General features: G+C 47.8%; 3 long non-coding RNA genes and 1 pseudogene across 6 annotated transcripts; all 4 read right to left on the reverse strand.

Annotated features, from left to right (window-relative positions):
* LOC127927942 (E3 ubiquitin-protein ligase ZNF598-like) overlaps positions 1-26,073 on the reverse strand; it is a 62,614-nt pseudogene that overhangs the window by 32,514 nt on the left and 4,027 nt on the right.
* Positions 7,622-8,928, reverse strand: LOC127927948 (uncharacterized). Its single transcript, XR_008129633.1, has 4 exons — positions 8,318-8,928; positions 7,834-7,917; positions 7,702-7,773; positions 7,622-7,671 (listed from the first exon to the last, which is right to left on the reverse strand). It is a non-coding gene; the product is annotated as an uncharacterized LOC127927948 (long non-coding RNA).
* Positions 12,534-14,278, reverse strand: LOC127927949 (uncharacterized). 2 transcript variants are annotated; one of them, XR_008129635.1, is made up of 5 exons: positions 14,166-14,278; positions 14,004-14,069; positions 13,677-13,808; positions 12,997-13,305; positions 12,534-12,570 (listed from the first exon to the last, which is right to left on the reverse strand). It is a non-coding gene; the product is annotated as an uncharacterized LOC127927949 (long non-coding RNA). The 2 variants fall into 2 exon arrangements; XR_008129634.1 differs by lacking the exons at positions 12,534-12,570; positions 12,997-13,305; positions 14,004-14,069 and adding an exon at positions 12,622-12,695 and having other exon boundaries at positions 13,584-13,808.
* LOC127927945 (uncharacterized) lies at positions 18,918-23,252 on the reverse strand. 3 transcript variants are annotated; one of them, XR_008129628.1, is made up of 10 exons: positions 23,175-23,252; positions 23,051-23,123; positions 22,538-22,656; positions 21,315-21,703; positions 20,663-20,915; positions 20,475-20,547; positions 19,957-20,311; positions 19,794-19,883; positions 19,383-19,489; positions 18,918-18,966 (listed from the first exon to the last, which is right to left on the reverse strand). It is a non-coding gene; the product is annotated as an uncharacterized LOC127927945 (long non-coding RNA). The 3 variants fall into 3 exon arrangements; XR_008129627.1 differs by having other exon boundaries at positions 19,704-19,883; XR_008129626.1 differs by having other exon boundaries at positions 19,383-19,562; positions 19,614-19,883.

A 26,073-nucleotide genomic window follows, 5' to 3' on the forward strand; every position in this document is an offset into this window, starting at 1 on the left:
CCTGGGGGGGCTTTACACTGTAACACACAATATATATACCTATAACATACATCACTACAGAGAGACCTGGGGGCTTTACACTGTAACACACAATATATATACCTATAACATACATCACTACAGAGAGACCTGGGGGGGCTTTACACTGTAACACACAATATATATACCTATAACATACATCACTACAGAGAGACCTGGGGGGCTTTACACTGTAACACACAATATATATACCTATAACATACATCACTACAGAGAGACCTGGGGGCTTTACACTGTAACACACAATATATATACCTATAACATACATCACTACAGAGAGACCTGGGGGCTTTACACTGTACCACACAATATATATACCTGTAACATACATCACTACAGAGAGACCTGGGGGGCTTTACACTGTAACACACAATATATATACCTATAACATACATCACTACAGAGAGACCTGGGGGGGCTTTACACTGTAACACACAATATATATACCTATAACATACATCACTACAGAGAGACCTGGGGGGGGCTTTACACTGTAACACACAATATATATACCTATAACATACATCACTACAGAGAGACCTGGGGGCTTTACACTGTAACACACAATATATATACCTATAACATACATCACTACAGAGAGACCTGGGGGGCTTTACACTGTAACACACAATATATATACCTATAACATACATCACTACAGAGAGACCTGGGGGCTTTACACTGTAACACACAATATATATACCTATAACATACATCACTACAGAGACCTGGGAGGCTTTACACTGGAGACCTGGGGGCTTTACACTGTAACACACAATATATATACCTATAACATACATCACTACAGAGAGACCTGGGGGGCTTTACACTGTAACACACAATATATATACCTATAATATACATCACTACAGAGAGACCTGGGGGGGGCTTTACACTGTAACACACAATATATATACCTATAATATACATCACTACAGAGAGACCTGGGGGGGGGCTTTACACTGTAACACACAATATATATACCTATAACATACATCACTACAGAGAGACCTGGGGGGCTTTACACTGTAACACACAATATATATACCTATAACATACATCACTACAGAGAGACCTGGGGGGGCTTTACACTGTAACACACAATATATATACCTATAACATACATCACTACAGAGAGACCTGGGGGGGGCTTTACACTGTAACACACAATATATATACCTGTAACATACATCACTACAGAGAGACCTGGGGGGCTTTACACTGTACCACACAATATATATACCTATAATATACATCACTACAGAGAGACCTGGGGGGGCTTTACACTGTAACACACAATATATATACCTATAACATACATCACTACAGAGAGACCTGGGGGCTTTACACTGTAACACACAATATATATACCTATAACATACATCACTACAGAGAGACCTGGGGGGGCTTTACACTGTAACACACAATATATATACCTGTAACATACATCACTACAGAGAGACCTGGGGGGCTTTACACTGTAACACACAATATATATACCTATAACATACATCACTACAGAGAGACCTGGGGGGGGCTTTACACTGTAACACACAATATATATACCTATAACATACATCACTACAGAGAGACCTGGGGGGGGCTTTACACTGTAACACACAATATATATATATGTACCTATAACATACATCACTACAGAGAGACCTGGGGGACAGGAGGGCCGGGGGGCCGGGCCGGGGGGGTTTTACAGTGTAATATACATAAATGATAACACAGCTGGTATACACCTTCACCTCGGGGTGTGTGTCTGTGTGTGTGTGTACCTCAGTGTGGGTGCTGCAGCCCCCAGGAGGGCTGGGAAGTCGTCTCCTGTCAGAGGGTTACTCTTCATGGTCCTCACTGGGGAGCTTCTGCTGGGGGTTTGACAGGAATACTCCTGTGTCTCTCCTCAGTCTCCATCCGCTCGGGCCTCTCCATCCGCTCGGGCCTCTCCATCCGCTCGGGCCTCTCCATCCGCTCGGGCCTCTCCATCCGCTCGGGCCTCTCCATCCGCTCGGGCCTCTCCATCCGCTCGGGCCTCTCCATCCGCTCGGGCCTCTCCATCCGCTCGGGCCTCTCCATCCGCTCGGGCCTCTCCATCCGCTCGGGCCTCTCCATCCGCTCGGGCCTCTCCATCCGCTCGGGCCTCTCCATCCGCTCGGGCCTCTCCATCCGCTCGGGCCTCTCCATCCGCTCGGGCCTCTCCATCCGCTCGGGCCTCTCCATCCGCTCGGGCCTCTCCATCCGCTCGGGCCTCTCCATCCGCTCGGGCCTCTCCATCCTCTCCTCTTTGCGGTGTTTGGGCGCTGCGCTCCTGTCCTGGGAGTCTCGTCCTCCGTCCTCCCGTCTCCTCTGCTGCATCAAAGAGGCTCTGACTGCTACTGCCAACTCCCTGTCCTCCTCCTCACTACCAAAACACAGCACTGTTATAGTCTATCACAGAGTCATAATACCCAGAAGACACTGGTGAAACACGCAAACGGTTCCAATCGTTTATCCACAATTCATGATGTTTGATTGTGTCTGCGGGTGCGAGGTGGGTCGCCTACTTCAAGTAACGTAAACTCATGTAAACTCGTACATCGCCTTGGTCCGCCCTTACTTTAGCGCCCCCAAAACGTAATACTTCCAGATCAACTGTAATGTCAATACCATTGTAAAGCACAATTTCTCCCCTTTGCAACAGAATCAATTACATGACCTAAACACTGCCCGTTTCTGCATAATTCAAGCAATGAGCCTCGTCGGGTCTTTTTAAAAATGGCGGGTGGGGAAGCGAAACTAATGCGCGATAGTGAGAAGGAGAGATGTTGTCGTCGTGTGGGAAAATGGCTTTTTCACTCGATCTGTCCAACTTATCACCTCTAAAATATTATATAAACTCTTTATAGAGTTTATTTACATGTCATTACATACACATTTGAAGGTTTGTGTCGAATTTGAATCGGGTTATTAGGGCGGTTCTAAAGTGATCTTAGAAGTAAACAGCGGCTTTGAGAATGATGATCGAAACAAATGACGAGGATGATAGAAGTGGAGAGAGATTGTAAGACAGAAATAGTTGCTTTATTCTGTACGTTACGACAGGACACGTCGAGATGTAACGGAGGGTCAGTTTTCTCAACTTTTCTCCAATAATATAGATCCATTACCATGTCGATCAACGCTTGAATAGAAACCTTATTCACACCCCCAATTTTGAAGTCAACACAGTCGCCACAGTCCCATTAGTTTTCTTTGAAGCCTTGTTTGAATGTTGCGGTTGCGCACATTTGTACGGAATGTGGCGAGTTTACGTTACTTGGGGGTATGATATAAAATGCTAACCTCTCCTGTTATTGTAATGGTGAGAGGTTAGCATGTCTTGGGGGTATGATATAAAATGCTAACCTCCCGGTTACTGTAATGGTGAGAGGTTAGCATGTCTTGGAGGTATGATATAAAATGCTAACCTCCCGTTTATTGTAATGGTGAGAGGTTAGCATGTCTTGGAGGTATGATATAAAATGCAAACCTCCCTGTTACTGTAATGGTGAGAGGTTTGCATGTCTTGGGGTATGATATAAAATGCTAACCTCCCTGTTATTGTAATGGTGAGAGGTTAGCATGTCTTGGGGTATGATATAAAATGCTAACCTCCCTGTTATTGTAATGGTGAGAGGTTAGCATGTCTTGGAGGTATGATATAAAATGCTAACCTCCCCTGTTATTGTAATGGTGAGAGGTTAGCATGTCTTGGAGGCTATGATATAAAATGCTAACCTCCCTGTTATTTTAATGGTGAGAGGTTAGCATGTCTTGGGGGTATGATATAAAATGCTAACCTCCCCTGTTATTGTAATGGTGAGAGGTTAGCATGTCTTGGGGTATAATATAAAATGCTAACCTCCCCTGTTATTGTAATGGTGAGAGGTTAGCATGTCTTGGGGTATGATATAAAATGCTAACCTCCCTGTTATTGTAATGGTGAGAGGTTAGTATGTCTTGGAGTATGATATAAAATGCTAACCTCCCTGTTATTGTAATGGTGAGAGGTTAGTATGTCTTGGGGTATGATATAAAATGCTAACCTCCCCTGTTATTGTAATGGTGAGAGGTTAGCATGTCCTGGGGTATGATATAAAATAACCTCCCCTGTTATTGTAATGGTGAGATGTATGATATAAAATGCTAACCTCCCCTGTTATTGTAATGGTGAGAGGTTAGCATGTCTTGGGGGTATGATATAAAATGCTAACCTCCCCTGTTATTGTAATGGTGAGAGGTTAGCATGTCTTGAGAGTGATCAGCTAACTTTAGCCACCGCTAGCTAGAAATCAATAAGAGTAATGGGTGCAACCCAGCAATGTTTTGGACAAATGAACTGAAATCTACTGGTTTGAAGTTACTTAAAGTTGATTAGTGTGATGTGTCACGGATGTCATGGTGGTCTCATAGTGATGATGTCATACTGACCGGTTGTATCTCCAGCTACCTCTGGTGTTCGGTTGGTTCCCTTGGCTCCTTCCTCTTCCCCCGACCCGATCTCGCCTCCTCATAGTCCTCTCCAGACACCATGCCTCCTTGAAGGAACACACAGTGTGTTGTTACCAAGCAGGCCTGAAATCCAGTTTGTTTAGACAGAAAAGCACAGTATCCAGTCTCACCATCGTTGCGTCGGGTCTGGCGAGGGGCATAGCTGAACTGCAGGTCTATGTGTCGGTTCTGTCGTGCTTCGGCTCGGTTCTTGCTGTGTGCTGAGGCCTTGTGGGCCTTGTAGTCGATCTGGCTCCTGAAGGCGTGGGTGAACTGCTCCGTAGCACAGCGCCCCTCCTCACACAGGTAGTGGGCCTCCCGGAAGTGTTCGCTCAGGTACTGGTAGTCACTGTGGAGAGAAGGGGGGGGGGCACCAACATACTTAGGACAGATACAGGGAGGGGGGTTGTGAGTTTCTCAATTTGTACCATTTTCTACTTGGTAGAATAATAGTGAAGACATCAAAATGATGAAATAACACATTTGGAATCATGTAGTAACCAAAACAGTGTTACATTTTTAAAAACTCAGCAAAAAAGAAACTTCCCTTTTTCAGGACCCTGTCTTTCAAAGATAAATTGTTAAAAACCCAAATAACTTCACAGATATTCATTGTAAAGGGTTTAAACACTGTTTCCCAATGCTTGTTCAATGAACCATAAACAATTAATGAACAGGCACCAGTGGAACGGTCGTTAAGACACTAACAGCTTACGGACGGTAAGCAATTAAGGTCACAGTTATGAAAATTTAGGACACTAAAGAGGTCTTTCTATGGACTCTGAAAAACACCAAAAGAAAGATGCCCAGGGTCCCTGCTCATCTGCGTGAATGTGCCTTAGGCATGCTGCAAGGAGGCATGAGGACTCCAGATGTGGCCAGGGCAATAAATTACAATGTCCGTACTGTGAGATGCCTAAGACAGCGCTACAGGGAGACAGGACGGACAGCTGATCGTCCTCTCAGTGGCAGACCACGTGTAACAACACCTGCACAGGATCGGTACATCCTAACATCACACCTGCGGGACAGGTACAGGATGGCAACAACAACTGCCCAAGTTACACCAGAAACGCACAATCCCTCCATCAGTGCTCAGACTGTCCGCAATAGGCTGAGAGAGGCTGGACTGAGGGCTTGTAGGCCTGTTGTAAGGCAGGTCCTCACCAGACATCACCGACAACAATGTTGCCTATGGGCACAAACCCCCACGCTGGACCAGACAAGACAGACAAAAAGTGTTCATTCAAAAAGTCCTCCTCACTGACGAGTCGAGGTTTGTCTCACCAGGGGTGATGGTCGGATTTGCGTTTATTGTCGAAGGAATGAGCGTTACACTGAGGCCTGTACTCTGGAGCGGGATCGATTTGGAGGTGGAGGGTCCGTCATGGTCTGGGGTGGTGTGTCACAGCATCATCGGACTGAGCTTGTTGTCATTGGAGGCAATCTCAACGCTGTGCGTTACAGGGAAGACATCCTCCTCCCTCATGTGGTACCCTTCCTACAGGCTCACCCTGACATGACCCTCCAGCATGACAATGCCACCAGCCATACTGCTCGTTCTGTGCGTGATTTCCTGCAAGACAGGAATGTCAGTGTCCTGCCATCGAAGAGCCTGGATCTCAATCCCATTGAGCACGTCTGGGACCTCTTGGATAAGAGGGTGAGGGTTAGGGCCATTCCCCACGGAAATGTCTGGGACCTCTTGGATCAGAGGGGAGTGAGGGCCATTCCCCACGGAAATGTCTGGGAACAGTGCTTGGTGGAAGAGTGGGGTAACATCTCACAGCAAGAACTGTCAAATCTGGTGCAGTCCATGAGGAGGAGATGCACTGCAGTACTTAATGCAGCTGGTGGCCACACCAGATACTAACTGTTACTTTTGATTAGGACCACCCCCCTTTGTTCATTCCATCATGTGGAACTTGTTCAGTTTATGTCTCAGTTGTTGAATCTTGTTCATACAAATATTTACAAATAAAGTTTGCTGAAAATAAACACAGTTGACAGTGAGAGGAAGTTTATTTCTTTTACAGAGTTTATATTTGAGATTCTTCAAAGTTGCCACCCTTTGCCTTGATGACAGCTTTGCATACTCATGGCATTCTCTCAACCAGCTTCATGAGGAATGCTTTTCCAACAGTCTTGAAGGAGTTTCCTCATATGCTGAGAACTTGTTGGCTCTTTTCCTTCATTCTGCAGTCCAACTCATCCCAAACCATCTCAGTTGGTTGAGGTCAGGTGATTGTGGAGGCCAGGTCATCTGATGCAGCACTTCATCACTCCTTAATATAATAATATAATAATAATATAATATAATATATGCCATTTCTATGGTCATGTGTGCACATTCTACACAGCCTGGAGCCATGTGCACTTACACAGCCTGGAAGTGTGCTGCGTCATTGTCCTGTTGAAAAATCAATGAGCGCAAACTAAGATGGGATGGTGTATCGCTGCAGAATGCTGTGGTAGCCATGCTTGTTAAGAGTGCCTTGAATTCAAAATAAATCCCTCAGTGTCACAAGCAAAGCACCCCCACCCCCCATCCTCCATGCTTCACGGTGGGAACCACACATGCGGAGATCTTCCGTTCATTGCTCGTGTTTCTTAACCTAAGCAAGTCTCTTCTTATTCGTGTCCTTTAGTAGTGGTTTCTCTGCAGCAATTCAACCATTGACCACTCTGAACAGTTGATGTTGAGAGTCATTTATTTGGGCTGCAATTTCTGAAGCTGGTAACTATAATTAAGTTATCCTCTGCAGCAGAGAGAACTCTGGGTCTTCCTTTCCTGTGGCAGTCCTCATGAGAGACAGTTAACTCTAATGAACTTATCCTCTGCAGCAGAGGGAACTCTGGGTCTTCCTTTCCTGTGGCGCTCCTCATGAGAGCCAGTTTCATAACTTGAATGTTTTGCGACTGCAGCAGAAGAAACGTTCAGAGTTCTGATTGACTGACCTTCATGTCTTTCCTGATGGACTGTCCTGACTGAGCCATGTCTTCAAAGTAATGATGGACTGTTGTTTGACTGCACCTTCATGTCTTAAAGTTGATGGATTTGTTGTATTGACTGACCTTCATGTCTTAAAGTAATGATGGACTGTTGTATTGACTGACCTTCATGTCTTAAAGTAATGATGGACTGACCTTCATGTCTTAAAGTAATGATGGACTGACCTTCATGTCTTAAAGTAATGATGGACTGTTGTATTGACTGACCTTCATGTCTTAAAGTAATGATGGACTGACCTTCATGTCTTAAAGTAATGATGGACTGACCTTCCTGTCTTAAAGTAATGATGGACTGTTGTATTGACTGACCTTCATGTCTTAAAGTAATGATGGACTGTTGTATTGACTGACCTTCATGTCATAAAGTAATGATGGACTGTTGTATTGACTGACCTTCATGTCTTAAAGTAATGATGGACTGTTGTATTGACTGACCTTCATGTCTTAAAGTAATGATGGACTGTTGTATTGACTGACCTTCATGTCTTAAAGTAATGATGGACTGTTGTATTGACTGACCTTCATGTCTTAAAGTATGGACTGTTGATTGACTGACCTTCATGTCTTAAAGTAATGATGGACTGTTGTATTGACTGACCTTCATGTCTTAAAGTAATGATGGACTGTTGTATTGACTGACCTTCATGTCTTAAAGTAATGATGGACTGTTGTATTGACTGACCTTCATGTCTTAAAGTAATGATGGACTGTTGTATTTGACCTTCATGTCTTAAAGTAATGATTGACTGACCTTCATGTCTTAAAGTAATGATGGACTGTTGTATTGACTGACCTTCATGTCTTAAAGTAATGATGGACTGTTGTATTGACTGACCTTCATGTCTTAAAGTAATGATGGACTGTTGTATTGACTGACCTTCATGTCTTAAAGTAATGATGGACTGTTGTATTGACTGACCTTCATGTCTTAAAGTAATGATGGACTGACCTTCATGTCTTAAAGTAATGATGGACTGTTGTATTGACTGACCTTCATGTCTTAAAGTAATGATGGACTGTTGTATTGACTGACCTTCATGTCTTAAAGTAATGATGGACTGTTGTATTGACTGACCTTCATGTCTTAAAGTAATGATGGACTGACCTTCATGTCTTAAAGTAATGATGGACTGTTGTATTGACTGACCTTCATGTCTTAAAGTAATGATGGACTGTTGTATTGACTGACCTTCATGTCTTAAAGTAATGATGGACTGTTGTATTGACTGACCTTCATGTCTTAAAGTAATGATGGACTGTTGTATTGACTGACCTTCATGTCTTAAAGTAATGATGGACTGACCTTCATGTCTTAAAGTAATGATGGACTGACCTTCATGTCTTAAAGTAATGATGGACTGTTGTATTGACTGACCTGAACCATGTCTTAAAGTAATGATGGACTGACCTTCATGTCTTAAAGTAATGATGGACTGACCTTCATGTTTTAAAGTAATGATGGACTGTTGTATTGACTGACCTTCATGTCTTAAAGTAATGATGGACTGTTGTATTGACTGACCTTCATGTCTTAAAGTAATGATGGACTGTTGTATTGACTGACCTTCATGTCTTAAAGTAATGATGGACTGTTGTATTGACTGACCTTCATGTCTTAAAGTAATGATGGACTGTTGTATTGACTGACCTTCATGTCTTAAAGTAATGATGGACTGTTGTATTGACTGACCTTCATGTCTTAAAGTAATGGACTGTTGTATTGACTGACCTTCATGCCTTAAAGTAATGATGGACTGTTGTTCTGACCTTCATGCCTTAAAAATGATGGACTGTTGTTCTGACCTTCATGTCTTAAAGTAATGATGGACTGTTGTTCTGACCTTCATGTCCAAAGTAATGATGGACTGTTGTATTGACTGACCTTCATGTCTTAAATAGGGCTGTGATTGACTGACCTTCATGTCTTAAAGTAATGATGGACTGTTGTTCTGACCTTCATGTCCAAAGTAATGATGGACTGTTGTTCTGTTCATGTCTTAAATAATGATGGACTGTTGTATTCTGACCTTCATGTCCAAATAATGATGGCTGTTGTTCTGACCTTCATGTCCAAATAAGGGATGGACTGACCTTCATGTCTTAAAGTAATGATGGACTGTGTTCTGACCTTCATGTCTTAAATAATGATGGACTGTTGTTCTGACCTTCATGTCTTAAAAATGATGGACTGTTGTATTCTGACCTTCATGTCCAAATATGGGCTGACCTTCTGTCTTAAAAATGATGGACTGTTGTTCTGACCTTCATGTCCAAATAATGATGGACTGTTGTGTTCTGACCTTCATGTCTTAAAGTAATGATGGACTGTTGTGACCTTCATGTCTTAAAGTAATGATGGACTGTTGTTCTGACCTTCATGTCTTAAATAATGATGGCTGTGTTCTGATGGACACCTTCATGTCTTAAAGTAATGATGGACTGTGTATTCTGACCTTCATGTCTTAAAAATGATGGGCTGACCTTCTGTCTTAAAGTAATGATGGACTGACCTTCATGTCTTAAAAATGATGGACTGTTGTATTCTGACCTTCATGTCTTAAAGTAATGATGGACTGTGTTCTGACCTTCATGTCCAAAGTAATGATGGACTGTTGTTCTGAACTTCATGTCTTAAAGTAATGATGGACTGTTGTTCTGACCTTCATGTCTTAAAGTAATGATGGGACCTTCATGTCTTAAAGTAATGATGGACTGTTGTTCTGACCTTCATGTCTTAAAGTAATGATGGACTGTTGTTCTGACCTTCATGTCTTAAAGTAATGATGGACTGTTGTATTGACTGACCTTCATGTCTTAAAGTAATGATGGACTGTTGTATTCTGACCTTCATGTCTTAAAGTAATGATGGACTGACCTTCATGTCTTAAAAATGATGGGCTGACCTTCATGTCTTAAAGTAATGATGGACTGTTGTATTCTGACCTTCATGTCTTAAAGTAATGATGGCTGACCTTCATGTCTTAAAGTAATGATGGACTGACCTTCATGTCTTAAAGTAATGATGGACTGTTGTATTCTGACCTTCATGTCTTAAAGTAATGATGGACTGTTGTATTGACTGATCTTCATGTCTTAAAGTAATGATTGACTGACCTTCATGTCTTAAAGTAATGATGGACTGTTGTTCTGACCTTCATGTCCAAATAGATGGCTGTGTTCTGACCTTCATGTCTTAAATAATGATGGACTGTTCTATTGACTGACCTTCATGTCTTAAAAATGATGGGCTGTTGTATTCTGTTCATGTCCAAATAGGGATGGACTGACCTTCTGTTTAAAAATGAGGGCTGTGTTCTGTCATGTCCAAATAATGAGGGCTGTGTTCTGACCTTCATGTCTTAAAAACCTAGGGCTGTGTTCTGTAACCAAATGATGGCTGTGTTCTGTTCATGTCCAAATATGATGGCTGTGTTCTGACCTTCACCAAATAGGGCTGTGTTCTGTACACCAAATAGGACTGTGTTCTGTTCACAAATACCTTCATGTCACCAAATAGGGCTGTGTTCTTAACCAAATGATGGACTGACCTTCCAAATGATGGCTGTGTTCTGACTGACCATCATGTCTTAAACCAAATGATGGCTGTGTGTTCTGACCTTCACCAAATAGGGCTGTGTTCTGTCACCAAATGATGGGCTGTGTTCTGTTCATGTCCAAATAGGGCTGTGTTCTGTTCATGTCTTAAAAATAGGACTGCATGTCTTAAAGTAATGTTCTGTTCACCAAATAGGGCTGTGTTCTGTTCACCAAATAGGGCTGTGTTCTGTTCATGTCCAAATAGGGCTGTGTTCTGACCTTCATGTCCAAATAGGGCTGTGTTCTGACCATCATGTCTTCACCAAATATGGCTGTGTATTCTGTTCATGTCTTAAAAATGATGGCTGTGTTCTGACCTTCATGTCTTAAAATAGGGCTGTGTTCTGTCTTAAAAATGATGGACTGACCAAATAGGGCTGTGTTCATGTCTTAAAGTAATGATTGACTGACCTTCTGTCTCACCAAATAGGGCTGTGTTCTGACCTTCATGTCACCAAATAGGGCTGTGTTCTGTCATGTCTTAACCAAATAGGGCTGTGTTCTGACACCTTCATGTCTGTGTTCTTTCAGTGTGGATGACGGATCACCAAATAGGGCTGTGTTCTGTCCTCACCAAATAGGGCTGTGTTCTGTACACCAAATGGGCTGTGTTCTGTTGACCAAATAGGGCTGTGTTCTGACAACACCCTGTGTTCTCAACTAAATAGGGCTGTGTTCTGTTCACCAAATAGGGCTGTGTTCTACAACATCACCCTGCCTCAAATAGGGCTGTGTTCTGGTCCTAATCCAGGCACTTGTCATCTAGGGCTGTCTCTGTTACTGCAAATCGCTGTTGGCTGGGCTCCCTGCCTGTGCCATTAAACCCTACAACTCATCCAGCTGTGTTCTGTCACCTGGTCTGTGTTCAACCTTCCCAAGTTCTCTCACGTCACCCCGCTCCTGCTCTCTCCACTGGCTTCCAGTTGAAGCTGTTCCGCTACAAGACCATGGTGCTGTGCCTCACGGAGCTGTGAGGGGGAACGGCACCTCAGTACCTCCAGGCTGTGATCAGGCCCTACACCCAAACAAGGGCACTGTGTTCATCCACCTCTGGGCTGTGTTCTCCCTACCACTGAGGGAAGTACAGTTCTGTTCAGCCAAATAAAACTGTTCTGCTCTGGCCCCCAATGGTGGAACAAACTCCCTCACCACGCCAGGGCTGGAGTCTGTCACCACCAAACCTGAAACCTGTGTTCTGTACCCAAATAGGGCTGTCCTTCTCACCCAAAAAGATTTAGATGCACCAAATAGGGCTGGCTGTTCCAAATAGGGCTGTACTGATGTCATAAGGTGTATGCACCAAATAGTCGCTCTGTGCGTCTGTAAATGACTTAAATGTAAATGTAAATGTGTTCTGGTTGTGTGTGTGTGTGTGTGTACCTGTAGTACTCCTGGTTGTGTGTGTACCTGTAGTACTCCTGGTTGTGTGTGTGTGTGTACCTGTAGTACTCCTGGTGTGTGTGTGTGTACCTGTAGTACTCCTGGTTGTGTGTGTGTGTACCTGTAGTACTCCTGGTTGTGTGTGTGTGTACCTGTAGTACTCCTGGTTGGTTGTGTGTGTACCTGTAGTACTCCTGGTTGTGTGTGTGTCTGTACCTGTGTCCTGGTTCCTGGTGTGTGTGTACCTGTAGTACTCCTGGTTGTGTTGTGTGTGTACCTGTAGTACTCCTGGTGTCTGTGTGTGTGTGTACCTGTAGTACTCCTGGTTGTGTGTGTGTGTGTACCTGTAGTACTCCTGGTTGTGTGTGTGTGTACCTGTAGTACTCCTGGTGTGTGTGTGTGTGTACCTGTAGTACTGGTTCCTGGTACCTGTGTACTCCTGTGTGTGTGTACCTGTAGTACTCCTGGTTGTGTGTGTACCTGTAGTACTCCTGGTTGTGTGTGTACCTGTAGTACTCCTGGTTGTGTGTGTACCTGTAGTACTCCTGGTTGTGTGTGTACCTGTAGTACTCCTGGTTGTGTGTGTACCTGTAGTACTCCTGGTTGTGTGTGTACCTGTAGTACTCCTGGTTGTGTGTGTACCTGTAGTACTCCTGGTTGTGTGTGTACCTGTAGTACTCCTGGTTGTGTGTGTACCTGTAGTACTCCTGGTTGTGTGTGTGTGTGTACCTGTAGTACTCCTGGTTGTGTGTGTGTGTGTACCTGTAGTACTCCTGGTTGTGTGTGTGTGTGTACTCCTGTAGTGTGTGTACCTGGTCCTGTGTGTGTGTGTGTACCTGTAGTACTCCTGGTTGTGTGTGTGTGTGTACCTGTAGTACTCCTGGTTGTGTGTGTGTGTGTACCTGTAGTACTCCTGGTACTCCTGGTGTGTGTGTACCTGTAGTACTCCTGGTTGTGTGTGTGTGTACCTGTAGTACTCCTGGTACTCCTGGTTGTGTGTGTGTGTACCTGTAGTACTCCTGGTGTGTGTGTGTGTGTACCTGTAGTACTCCTGGTTGTGTGTGTGTGTACCTGTAGTACTCCTGGTTGTGTGTGTGTGTACCTGTAGTACTCCTGGTTGTGTGTGTGTGTACCTGTAGTACTCCTGGTTGTGTGTGTGTGTGTACCTGTAGTACTCCTGGTTGTGTGTGTGTGTGTACCTGTAGTACTCCTGGTTGTGTGTGTGTGTGTACCTGTAGTACTCCTGGTTGTGTGTGTGTGTGTACCTGTAGTACTCCTGGTTGTGTGTGTGTGTACCTGTAGTACTCCTGGTTGTGTGTGTACCTGTAGTACCTGGTTGTGTGTACTCCTGGTACTCCTGGTTGTGTGTGTGTACCTGTAGTACTCCTGGTTGTGTGTGTACCTGTAGTACTCCTGGTTGTGTGTGTGTGTACCTGTAGTACTCCTGGTTGTGTGTGTACCTGTAGTACTCCTGGTTGTGTGTGTGTGTGTACCTGTAGTACTCCTGGTTGTGTGTGTGTGTGTACCTGTAGTACTCCTGGTGTGTGTGTGTGTGTACCTGTAGTACTCCTGGTTGTGTGTGTGTGTGTACCTGTAGTACTCCTGGTTGTGTGTGTGTGTACCTGTAGTACTCCTGGTTGTGTGTGTGTGTGTACCTGTAGTACTCCTGGTTGTGTGTGTGTGTGTACCTGTAGTACTCCTGGTTGTGTGTGTGTGTGTACCTGTAGTACTCCTGGTGTGTGTGTGTGTACCTGTAGTACTCCTGGTTGTGTGTGTGTACCTGTAGTACTCCTGTTTGTGTGTGTGTGTACCTGTAGTACTCCTGGTTGTGTGTGTGTGTACCTGTAGTACTCCTGTTTGTGTGTGTGTGTGTACCTGTAGTACTCCTGGTTGTGTGTGTGTGTACCTGTAGTACTCCTGGTTGTGTGTGTGTGTACCTGTAGTACTCCTGGTTGTGTGTGTGTGTACCTGTAGTACTCCTGGTTGTGTGTGTGTGTACCTGTAGTACTCCTGGTTGTGTGTGTGTGTACCTGTAGTACTCCTGGTTGTGTGTGTGTGTACCTGTAGTACTCCTGGTTGTGTGTGTGTGTACCTGTAGTACTCCTGGTTGTGTGTGTGTGTACCTGTAGTACTCCTGGTTGTGTGTGTGTACCTGTAGTACTCCTGGTTGTGTGTGTGTGTACCTGTAGTACTCCTGGGCTCCGTCAGCATCACAGAAGTGACAGAAGTAATGATCTCTACGGAGGTGTTTCAGCAGCTCGTCGTTGTCAAGGTAACGGTCATCACAGAACTTGCAGAGCGGGTGTCCGCGGTGAGACGTGTCATCTGGGTCACCATGGGTACGGTGACGTGCCAGATCCTTCCGGTTATACCACTTCCTCTCATGGGAGAAGATCTGGTGGGAACAGGTTACATACATGTTAGACAGACAGGTATAACAGGCAGACAGACAGGTATAACAGGCAGACAGACAGACAGGTATAACAGACAGACAGACAGGTATAACAGGCAGACAGACAGACAGGTATAACAGGCAGACAGACAGACAGGTATAACAGGCAGACAGACAGACAGGTATAACAGGCAGACAGACAGGTATAACAGGCAGACAGACAGGTATAACAGGCAGACAGACAGGTATAACAGGCAGACAGACAGGTATAACAGGCAGACAGACAGGTATAACAGACAGACAGACAGGTATAACAGACAGACAGACAGGTATAACAGGCAGACAGACAGGTATAACAGGCAGACAGACAGGTATAACAGGCAGACAGACAGGTATAACAGGCAGACAGACAGGTATAACAGGCAGACAGACAGGTATAACAGGCAGACAGACAGGTATAACAGGCAGACAGACAGGTATAACAGGCAGACAGACAGGTATAACAGGCAGACAGACAGGTATAACAGGCAGACAGACAGGTATAACAGGCAGACAGACAGGTATAACAGGCAGACAGACAGGTATAACAGGCAGACAGACAGGTATAACAGGCAGACAGACAGGTATAACAGGCAGACAGACAGGTATAACAGGCAGACAGACAGGTATAACAGGCAGACAGACAGGTAACCTACCTGCAGGTGTTTGGTACAGAGTTTGCAACAGAAGAGTTCGTGCTGTTTCCTCATGTGCTGCTCCAACTCCTCAAACTTTGAGAAGACTTTAGACTCTGGACACACAGGACACTCAGACTGCAGCAGTGTCCTACAGGCAGAGACAGAGAGAGACATGAGGAAGAGAGACAGAGACAGATAGTAGATAGAGAGGGCCAGGGGGAGGACAGGAGAGGAAGAGCAGTCCAGGGGGAAGAGGAGAGAGGGAGAGGAGAGAGGGCCAGGAGGAAGAGGAGAGAGGGATAGGAGAGATGGCCAGGAGGAAGAGGAGAGATGGCCAGGAGGAAGAGGAGAGAGGGATAGGAGGAAGAGGAGAGAGGGATAGGAGAGAGGGAGAGGAGAGAGGGCCAGGAGGAAGAGGAGAGAGGGATAGGAGAGAGGATAGGAGAGAGGGCCAGGAGGAAGAGGAGACAGGGATAGGAGAGAGGGATAGGAGAGAGGGCCAGGTAGGACAGACAGAGAGGGATAGGAGGAAGAGGAGAGAGGGATAGGAGGAAGAGGCAGACAGACAGGGATAACAGGAGAGAGGGCCAGGTATAAGAGGAGAGAGGGCCAGGGGGAAGAGGGACAGAGGGCCAGGGGAAGAACAGGCAGGGGGAAGAGGACAGAGGGCCAGGGGGGGAAGAGGAGAGAGGGCCAGGGGGAAGAGGAGAGAGGGCCAGGGGGAAGAGGAGAGAGGGCCAGGGGGGAAGAGGAGACAGGGCCAGGGGGAAGAGGAGAGAGGGCCAGGGGGAAGAGGAGAGAGGGCCAGGGGGAACAGGAGAGAGGGCCAGGTATAAGAGGAGGAGAGAGGGCCAGGAAGGGAAGAGGAGAGAGGGCCAGGGGGAAGAGGAGAGAGTTAGGGCCAGGGGAGGAGAGGAGAGAGGGCCAGGGGAAGAGGAGAGAGGGAAGAGGAGAGAGGGCCAGGAAGGGAGAGAGGGCCAGGGGAAGAGAGAGAGAGGGCCAGGGGGAAGAGGAGAGAGGGCCAGGAGGAACAGGAGGAGAGGTCCAGAGGGGAAGAGGAGAGAGGGCCAGGAGGAGGAGAGAGGGCCAGGGGGAAGAGGAGAGAGGGCCAGGAGGAACAGGAGAGAGGGCCAGGAGGAAGGTCCAGGAGAGAGGGACAGAAGAGGGAGAGGAGGGGGAAGAGGAGAGGGCCAGGAGGGGGAAGAGGAGAGAGGGCCAGGGGGAAGAGGAGAGAGGGCCAGGGGGAAGAGGAGGAGAGGGCCAGGGGGAAGAGGAGAGAGGGCCAGGGGGAAGAGGAGAGACAGGGGGAAGAGGAGAGAGGGCCAGGAGGGGACAGGAGAGGAGAGAAGTCCAGGAGAGAGGGCCAGGGGAAGAGGAGAGAGGGCCAGGGGGGAGGAGAGGAGAGAGAGGGCCAGGGGAAGAGGAGAGAGGGCCAGGAGGGAGGGAGAGGAGAGGAAGAGAGGGCCAGGGGGAAGAGGAGAGAGGGTTAGGAGGAAGAGGAGAGAGAGGAGAGAGGGCCAGGGGAAGAGGAGGAGGAGAGGGATAGGAGGAGAGGGCCAGGGGGAGGAGAGAGGGCCAGGAGGAAGAGGAGAGAGGAAGAGAGGGCCAGGAGGAAGAGGAGACAGGGCCAGGAGGAAGAGGAGAGAGGAAGAGGAGGAGGCCAGGGAGAAGAGGAGAGAGGGCCAGGGGGAAGAGGAGAGAGGGCCAGGAGGAGAGGAAGAGAGGTCCAGGAGGAGGAGAGGAGGAAGAGAGAGGGCCAGGGAGGAGAGGAGAGAGGGCCAGGAGGAAGAGGAGGAGAGAGGAGAGAAAGAGAGGGCCAGGAGGAGAGAGGAGAGAGGGATAGGAGGAGAGAGGCCAGGAGAAGAGGAGAGGAGAGAGGGCCAGGAGGAAGAGGAGAGATGGACAGGAGAGGGCCAGGGGGAAGAGGAGGAAGAGGGCCAGGGCCAGGGGAAGAGGAGAGAGGGCCAGGAGGAGGAAGAGGAGAGAGGAAGAGGAGAGAGGCCAGGGGAAGAGGAGAGAGGGCCAGGAGGAAGTCCAGGAGAGAGGACAGGAGGAAGAGGAGAGAGGGCCAGGGGGAAGAGGAGAGAGGCCAGGAGGAAGAGGACAGAGGGCCAGGAGGTCCAGGAGGAAGAGGAGAGAGGAGAGGAAGAGAGAGGGCCAGGGGGAAGAGGAGAGGGAGGGGGGGGATAGGGGAGAGAGGGCCAGAGAGGAGGGGAAGAGGAGAGAGGCCAGGAAGAGGAGAGAGGGCCAGGAGGAAGAGGAGAGAGGGCCAGGAGGAGGAAGAGGAGAGAGGGCCAGGGGAAGAGGAGAGAGGGCCAGGGGGAAGAGGAGAGAGGGCCAGGGGAAGAGGAGAGAGGGCCAGGGGAAGAGGAGAGAGGGCCAGGGGAAGAGGAGAGAGGCCAGGAGGAAGAGGAGAGAGGGCCAGGAAGAGGAGAGGGCCAGGAGGAAGAGGGAGAGGGCCAGGAGGAAGAGGGAGAGGGATAGGAGGAAGAGGGAGAGGGCCAGGAGGAAACAGGAGAGGAGGGATAGGAGGAAGAGGAGAGAGGGCCAGGGGGAAGAGGAGAGAGGGCCAGGGGGAAGAGGAGAGAGGGCCAGGGGGAAGAGGAGAGAGGGCCAGGGGGAAGAGGAGAGAGGGCCAGGAGGGGGAAGAGGAGAGAGGGCCAGGGGAAGAGGAGAGAGGGCCAGGAGCAAGGGGGAAGAGGAGAGAGGGCCAGGGGGAAGAGGAGAGAGGGCCAGGGGGAAGAGGAGAGAGGGCCAGGAGGAGGAGGACAGAGGGAGAAGAGAGGGCCAGGGGGAAGAGGAGAGAGGGCCAGGGGGAAGAGGAGAGAGGGCCAGGAGGAAGAGGAGAGAGGGATAATAGAGAGGGCCAGGGGGAAGAGGAGAGAGGGATAGGGGAAGAGGAGAGAGGGCCAGGGGGAAGAGGAGAGAGGGCCAGGAGGAAAAGGAGAGAGGGCCAGGAGGAAGAGGAGAGAGGAAGAGGAGAGAGGGCCAGGAGGAAGAGGGGAGAGGGATAGGAGGAAGAGGGATAGGAGGAAGAGGGATAGGAGGAAGAGGGATAGGAGGAGGAAAGCAGTGTACCTGAACTGAGCGTATATCTTGGAGTCTGTAAAGTAGATGTCATGTTTCCTTTCCACCTGCAGCGTCTGGAGGGGCTGAGAGGAGAACGCCACCAACTTCTGCACAAACAGCACCTAGACACAAACACCCTGTCAATGGGAATCAGCCTTTACCTGACCTGTCCACTGGTAGCTGCACAAACAGCACCTAGACACAAACAGCACCTAGACACAAACAGCACCTAGACACAAACAGCACCTAGACACAAACAGCCTGTCAATGGGAATCAGCCTCTACCTGACCTGTCCACTGGTAGCTGCACAAACAGCACCTAGACACAAACAGCCTGTCAATGGGAATCAGCCTTTACCTGACCTGTCCACTGGTAGCTGCACAAACAGCACCTAGACACAAACAGCCTGTCAATGGGAATCAGCCTTTACCTGACCTGTCCACTGGTAGCTGCACAAACAGCACCTAGACACAAACAGCCTGTCAATGGGAATCAGCCTTTACCTGACCTGTCCACTGGTAGCTGCACAAACAGCACCTAGACACAAACAGCACCTAGACACAAACAGCACCTAGACACAAACAGCCTGTCAATGGGAATCAGCCTTTACCTGACCTGTCCACTGGTAGCTGCACAAACAGCACCTAGACACAAACAGCACCTAGACACAAACAGCCTGTCAATGGGAATCAGCCTTTACCTGACCTGTCCACTGGTAGCTGCACAAACAGCACCTAGACACAAACAGCCTGTCAATGGGAATCAGCCTCTACCTGACCTGTCCACTGGTAGCTGCACAAACAGCACCTAGACACAAACAGCCTGTCAATGGGAATCAGCCTTTACCTGACCTGTCCACTGGTAGCTGCACAAACAGCACCTAGACACAAACAGCACCTAGACACAAACAGCACCTAGACACAAACAGCACCTAGACACAAACACCCTGTCAATGGGAATCAGCCTTTACCTGACCTGTCCACTGGTAGCTGCACAAACAGCACCTAGACACAAACAGCACCTAGACACAAACAGCCTGTCAATGGGAATCAGCCTCTACCTGACCTGTCCACTGGTAGCTGCACAAACAGCACCTAGACACAAACAGCACCTAGACACAAACAGCCTGTCAATGGGAATCAGCCTCTACCTGACCTGTCCACTGGTAGCTGCACAAACAGCACCTAGACACAAACAGCACCTAGACACAAACACCCTGTCAATGGGAATCAGCCTCTACCTGACCTGTCCACTGGTAGCTGCACAAACAGCACCTAGACACAAACAGCACCTAGACACAAACAGCACCTAGACACAAACAGCACCTAGACACAAACAGCACCTAGACACAAACACCCTGTCAATGGGAATCAGCCTCTACCTGACCTGTCCACTGGTAGCTGCACAAACAGCACCTAGACACAAACAGCACCTAGACACAAACAGCACCTAGACACAAACACCCTGTCAATGGGAATCAGCCTCTACCTGACCTGTCCACTGGTAGCTGCACAAACAGCACCTAGACACAAACAGCACCTAGACACAAACAGCACCTAGACACAAACACCCTGTCAATGGGAATCAGCCTTTACCTGACCTGTCCACTGGTAGCTGCACAAACAGCACCTAGACACAAACAGCCTGTCAATGGGAATCAGCCTTTACCTGACCTGTCCACTGGTAGCTGCACAAACAGCACCTAGACACAAACAGCCTGTCAATGGGAATCAGCCTTTACCTGACCTGTCCACTGGTAGCTGCACAAACAGCACCTAGACACAAACAGCACCTAGACACAAACACCCTGTCAATGGGAATCAGCCTTTACCTGACCTGTCCACTGGTAGCTGCACAAACAGCACCTAGACACAAACAGCACCTAGACACAAACAGCACCTAGACACAAACAGCACCTAGACACAAACAGCCTGTCAATGGGAACAGCACCTAGTCCACTGGTAGCTGCACAAACAGCACCTAGACACAAACAGCCTGTCAATGGGAATCAGCCTTTACCTGACCTGTCCACTGGTAGCTGCACAAACAGCACCTAGACACAAACAGCACCTAGACACAAACAGCACCTAGACACAAACAGCACCTAGACACAAACAGCCTGTCAATGGGAATCAGCCTCTACCTGACCTGTCCACTGGTAGCTGCACAAACAGCACCTAGACACAAACAGCACCTAGACACAAACAGCCTGTCAATGGGAATCAGCCTCTACCTGACCTGTCCACTGGTAGCTGCACAAACAGCACCTAGACACAAACAGCCTGTCAATGGGAATCAGCCTTTACCTGACCTGTCCACTGGTAGCTGCACAAACAGCACCTAGACACAAACAGCCTGTCAATGGGAATCAGCCTTTACCTGACCTGTCCACTGGTAGCTGCACAAACAGCACCTAGACACAAACAGCACCTAGACACAAACACCCTGTCAATGGGAATCAGCCTTTACCTGACCTGTCCACTGGTAGCTGCACAAACAGCACCTAGACACAAACAGCACCTAGACACAAACAGCCTGTCAATGGGAATCAGCCTTTACCTGACCTGTCCACTGGTAGCTGCACAAACAGCACCTAGACACAAACAGCCTGTCAATGGGAATCAGCCTTTACCTGACCTGTCCACTGGTAGCTGCACAAACAGCACCTAGACACAAACAGCACCTAGACACAAACAGCACCTAGACACAAACAGCACCTAGACACAAACAGCACCTAGACACAAACAGCACCTAGACACAAACAGCACCTAGACACAAACAGCCTGTCAATGGGAATCAGCCTCTACCTGACCTGTCCACTGGTAGCTGCACAAACAGCACCTAGACACAAACAGCACCTAGACACAAACAGCACCTAGACACAAACAGCACCTAGACACAAACAGCCTGTCAATGGGAATCAGCCTTTACCTGACCTGTCCACTGGTAGCTGCACAAACAGCACCTAGACACAAACAGCACCTAGACACAAACAGCCTGTCAATGGGAATCAGCCTCTACCTGACCTGTCCACTGGTAGCTGCACAAACAGCACCTAGACACAAACAGCCTGTCAATGGGAATCAGCCTTTACCTGACCTGTCCACTGGTAGCTGCACAAACAGCTGACACAAACAGCACCTAGACACAAAACCTGTCAATGGGAATCAGCCTTTACCTGACCTGTCCACTGGTAGCTGCACAAACAGCACCTAGACACAAACAGCACCTAGACACAAACAGCCTTTACCTGACCTGTCCAATGGGAATCAGCCTTTACCTGACCTGTCCACTGGTAGCTGCACAAACAGTCCACCTAGACACAAACAGCACCTAGACACAAACAGCCTGTCAATGGGAATCAGCCTTTACCTGACCTGTCCACTGGCTAGCACCTAGACACAAACAGCACCTAGACACAAACAGCCTGTCAATGGGAATCAGCCTTTACCTGACCTGTCCACTGGTAGCTGCACAAACAGCACCTAGACACAAACAGCACCTAGACACAAACAGCACCTAGACACAAACAGCACCTAGACACAAACAACCTAGACACAAACACCACCTAGACACAAACAGCACCTAGACACAAACAGCACCTAGACACAAACACCCTGTCAATGGGAATCAGCCTCTACCTGACCTGTCCACTGGTAGCTGCACAAACAGCACCTAGACACAAACAGCACCTAGACACAAACAGCACCTAGACACAAACAGCACCTAGACACAAACACCCTGTCAATGGGAATCAGCCTCTACCTGACCTGTCCACTGGTAGCTGCACAAACAGCACCTAGACACAAACAGCACCTAGACACAAACAGCCTGTCAATGGGAATCAGCCTTTACCTGACCTGTCCACTGGTAGCTGCACAAACAGCACCTAGACACAAACAGCACCTAGACACAAACAGCACCTAGACACAAACAGCACCTAGACACAAACAGCACCTAGACACAAACAGCACCTAGACACAAACAGCACCTAGACACAAACAGCACCTAGACACAAACAGCCTGTCAATGGGAATCAGCCTTTACCTGACCTGTCCACTGGTAGCTGCACAAACAGCACCTAGACACAAACAGCACCTAGACACAAACACCCTGCCAATGGGAATCAGCCTCTACCTGACCTGTCCACTGGTAGCTGCACAAACAGCACCTAGACACAAACAGCACCTAGACACAAACAGCCTGTCAATGGGAATCAGCCTTTACCTGACCTGTCCACTGGTAGCTGCACAAACAGCACCTAGACACAAACAGCACCTAGACACAAACAGCACCTAGACACAAACAGCCTGTCAATGGGAATCAGCCTTTACCTGACCTGTCCACTGGTAGCTGCACAAACAGCACCTAGACACAAACACCCTGTCAATGGGAATCAGCCTTTACCTGACCTGTCCACTGGTAGCTGCACAAACAGCACCTAGACACAAACAGCACCTAGACACAAACAGCACCTAGACACAAACAGCACCTAGACACAAACAGCCTGTCAATGGGAATCAGCCTTTACCTGACCTGTCCACTGGTAGCTGCACAAACAGCACCTAGACACAAACAGCCTGTCAATGGGAATCAGCCTCTACCTGACCTGTCCACTGGTAGCTGCACAAACAGCACCTAGACACAAACAGCACCTAGACACAAACAGCCTGTCAATGGGAATCAGCCTCTACCTGACCTGTCCACTGGTAGCTGCACAAACAGCACCTAGACACAAACAGCACCTAGACACAAACAGCACCTAGACACAAACAGCACCTAGACACAAACAGCACCTAGACACAAACAGCACCTAGACACAAACAGCACCTAGACACAAACACCCTGCCAATGGGAATCAGCCTCTACCTGACCTGTCCACTGGTAGCTGGGGTCAAGCCCTTGGGGTTTTACTTGTTATACCAACCAACATTACAGCGACAATCAAAGTAATGAAGCTAACCCTACCCTAGGGTACTAGCTCACAAACTAACAGAGACAGGGATTAGCCAGCTAGTTAAAGTGAGTAGTGAAATCAGTCTGTAGTCCCACTAGTGAACAGACCAGAGTAGTGTTTATAATGAGATGGAGAATCTGTCTCAGAGACCATACTTATTTTGGGAGACTGCAAAAAAACAGGATAAATATATTGTTTCAGGTGTTTAGTTACTTTTTCCTCAACTAGTTTCTCTAATTTTATAGCAAGCTAGCTTGCACTGCAGAGCAGCTTGCTAGCTGAATGCTAGGCTGAAGATACCACCGTAAGCTAGCTGAATGCTCGGCTAGGTTGAAGATACCACCGTAGCTAGCTGAATGCTAGGCTAGGTTGAAGATACCACCGTAGCTAGCTGAATGCTCGGCTAGGTTGAAGATACCACCGTAGCTAGCTGAATGCTCGGCTAGGTTGAAGATACCACCGTAGCTAGCTGAATGCTCGGCTAGGTTGAAGATACCACTGTAGCTAGCTGAATGCTGGAGGTTGAAGATACCACCGTAGCTAGCTGAATGCTCGGCTAGGTTGAAGATACCAAACAGCAGCTAGCTGAATGCTCGGCTCAGGTTGAAGATACCACCTAGCTAGCTGAATGCTCGGCAGGTTGAAGATACCACCGTAGCTAGCTGAACAAACGGCAGGTTGAAGATACCACCGTAGCTAGCTGAATGCTCGGCTAGGTTGAAGATACCACCGTAGCTGACCTGGTGCTGAATGCTCGGCTAGGTTGAAGATACCACATTAGCTCAGCTGAATGCTCGGCTAGGTTGAAGATAACCAGGGTAGCCAGCTGAATGCTGGCTAGGTTGAAGATACCAGTCGTAGCTAGCTGAATGCCAGGCTAGTGTTGAAGATACCACCGTAGCTAGCTGAATGCTCGGCAGGTTGAAGATACCACCGTAGCTAGCTGAATCCTCAACTAGGTTGAAGATACCACCGTAGCTAGCTGAATGCTCTGGCTAGGTTGAAGATACCACCGTAGCTAGCTGAATGCTCGGCTAGGTTGAAGATACCACCGTAGCTAGCTGAATGCTCGGCTAGGTTGAAGATACCACCGTAGCTAGCTGAATGCTCGGCTAGGTTGAAGATACCACCGTAGCTAGCTGAATGCTCGGCTAGGTTGAAGATACCACCGTAGCTAGCTGAATGCTCGGCTAGGTTGAAGATACCACTGTAGCTAGCTGAATGCTCGGCTAGGTTGAAGATACCACCGTAGCTAGCTGAATGCTAGGCTAGGTTGAAGATACCACCGTAGCTAGCTGAATGCTAGGCTAGGTTGAAAATACCACTGTAGCTAGCTGAATGCTCGGCTAGGTTGAAGATACCACCGTAGCTAGCTGAATGCTCGGCTAGGTTGAAGATACCACCGTAGCTAGCTGAATGCTCGGCTAGGTTGAAGATACCACTGTAGCTAGCTGAATGCTCGGCTAGGTTGAAGATACCACTGTAGCTAGCTGAATGCTCGGCTAGGTTGAAGATACCACTGTAGCTAGTGGAGTGGAATCCCAACATCCCTTGTGGTTCAAGGCTCAGTTGCGAGAGACACCACACACTTGACATTTTTTCCTAACTCTGAGTGTTCTTCAGTCCTGCCAGAGTGCCCTGAAGAACAGGAAGTTGGCATACCACAGAAGATGAAAATATGTGTTGGGGGGTTATGGGATAGCTAGCAACTTGTAAACAATGACCTGGTCTTTGTTCTTCAGTCCTGCCAGAGTGCCCTGAAGAACAGGAAGTTGGCAACTTGTAAACAATGACCTGGTCTTTGTTCTTCAGTCCTGCCAGAGTGCCCTGAAGAACAGGAAGTTGGCAACTTGTAAACAAGAAGATCTTTGTTCTTCAGTCCTGCCAGAGTGCCCTGAAGAACAGGAAGTTGGCAACTTGTAAACAATGACCTGGTCTTTGTTCTTCAGTCCTGCCAGAGTGCCCTGAAGAACAGGAAGTTGGCAACTTGTAAACAATGACCTGGTCTTTGTTCTTCAGTCCTGCCAGAGTGCCCTGAAGAACAGGAAGTTGGCAACTTGTAAACAATGACCTGGTCTTTGTTCTTCAGTCCTGCCAGAGTGCCCTGAAGAACAGGAAGTTGGCAACTTGTAAACAATGTGACCTGGTCTTTGTTCTTCAGTCCTGCCAGAGTTCCCTGAAGAACAGGAAGTTGGCAACTTGTAAACAATGTGACCTGGTCTTTGTTCTTCAGTCCTGCCAGAGTGCCCTGAAGAACAGGAAGTTGGCAACTTGTAAACAATATGACCTGGTCTTTGTTCTTCAGTCCTGCCAGAGTGCCCTGAAGAACAGGAAGTTGGCAACTTGTAAACAATATGACCTGTTAAAACAGTTATACTTTGACTGTTGCCTCCAGTTTCAATCTGATGCTGATCACCTGTTGTCTATGCCAACA

The sequence above is a fragment of the Oncorhynchus keta genome, unplaced genomic scaffold, assembly GCF_023373465.1.
Source record: "Oncorhynchus keta strain PuntledgeMale-10-30-2019 unplaced genomic scaffold, Oket_V2 Un_scaffold_19589_pilon_pilon, whole genome shotgun sequence".
NCBI lineage: Eukaryota > Metazoa > Chordata > Actinopteri > Salmoniformes > Salmonidae > Oncorhynchus > Oncorhynchus keta.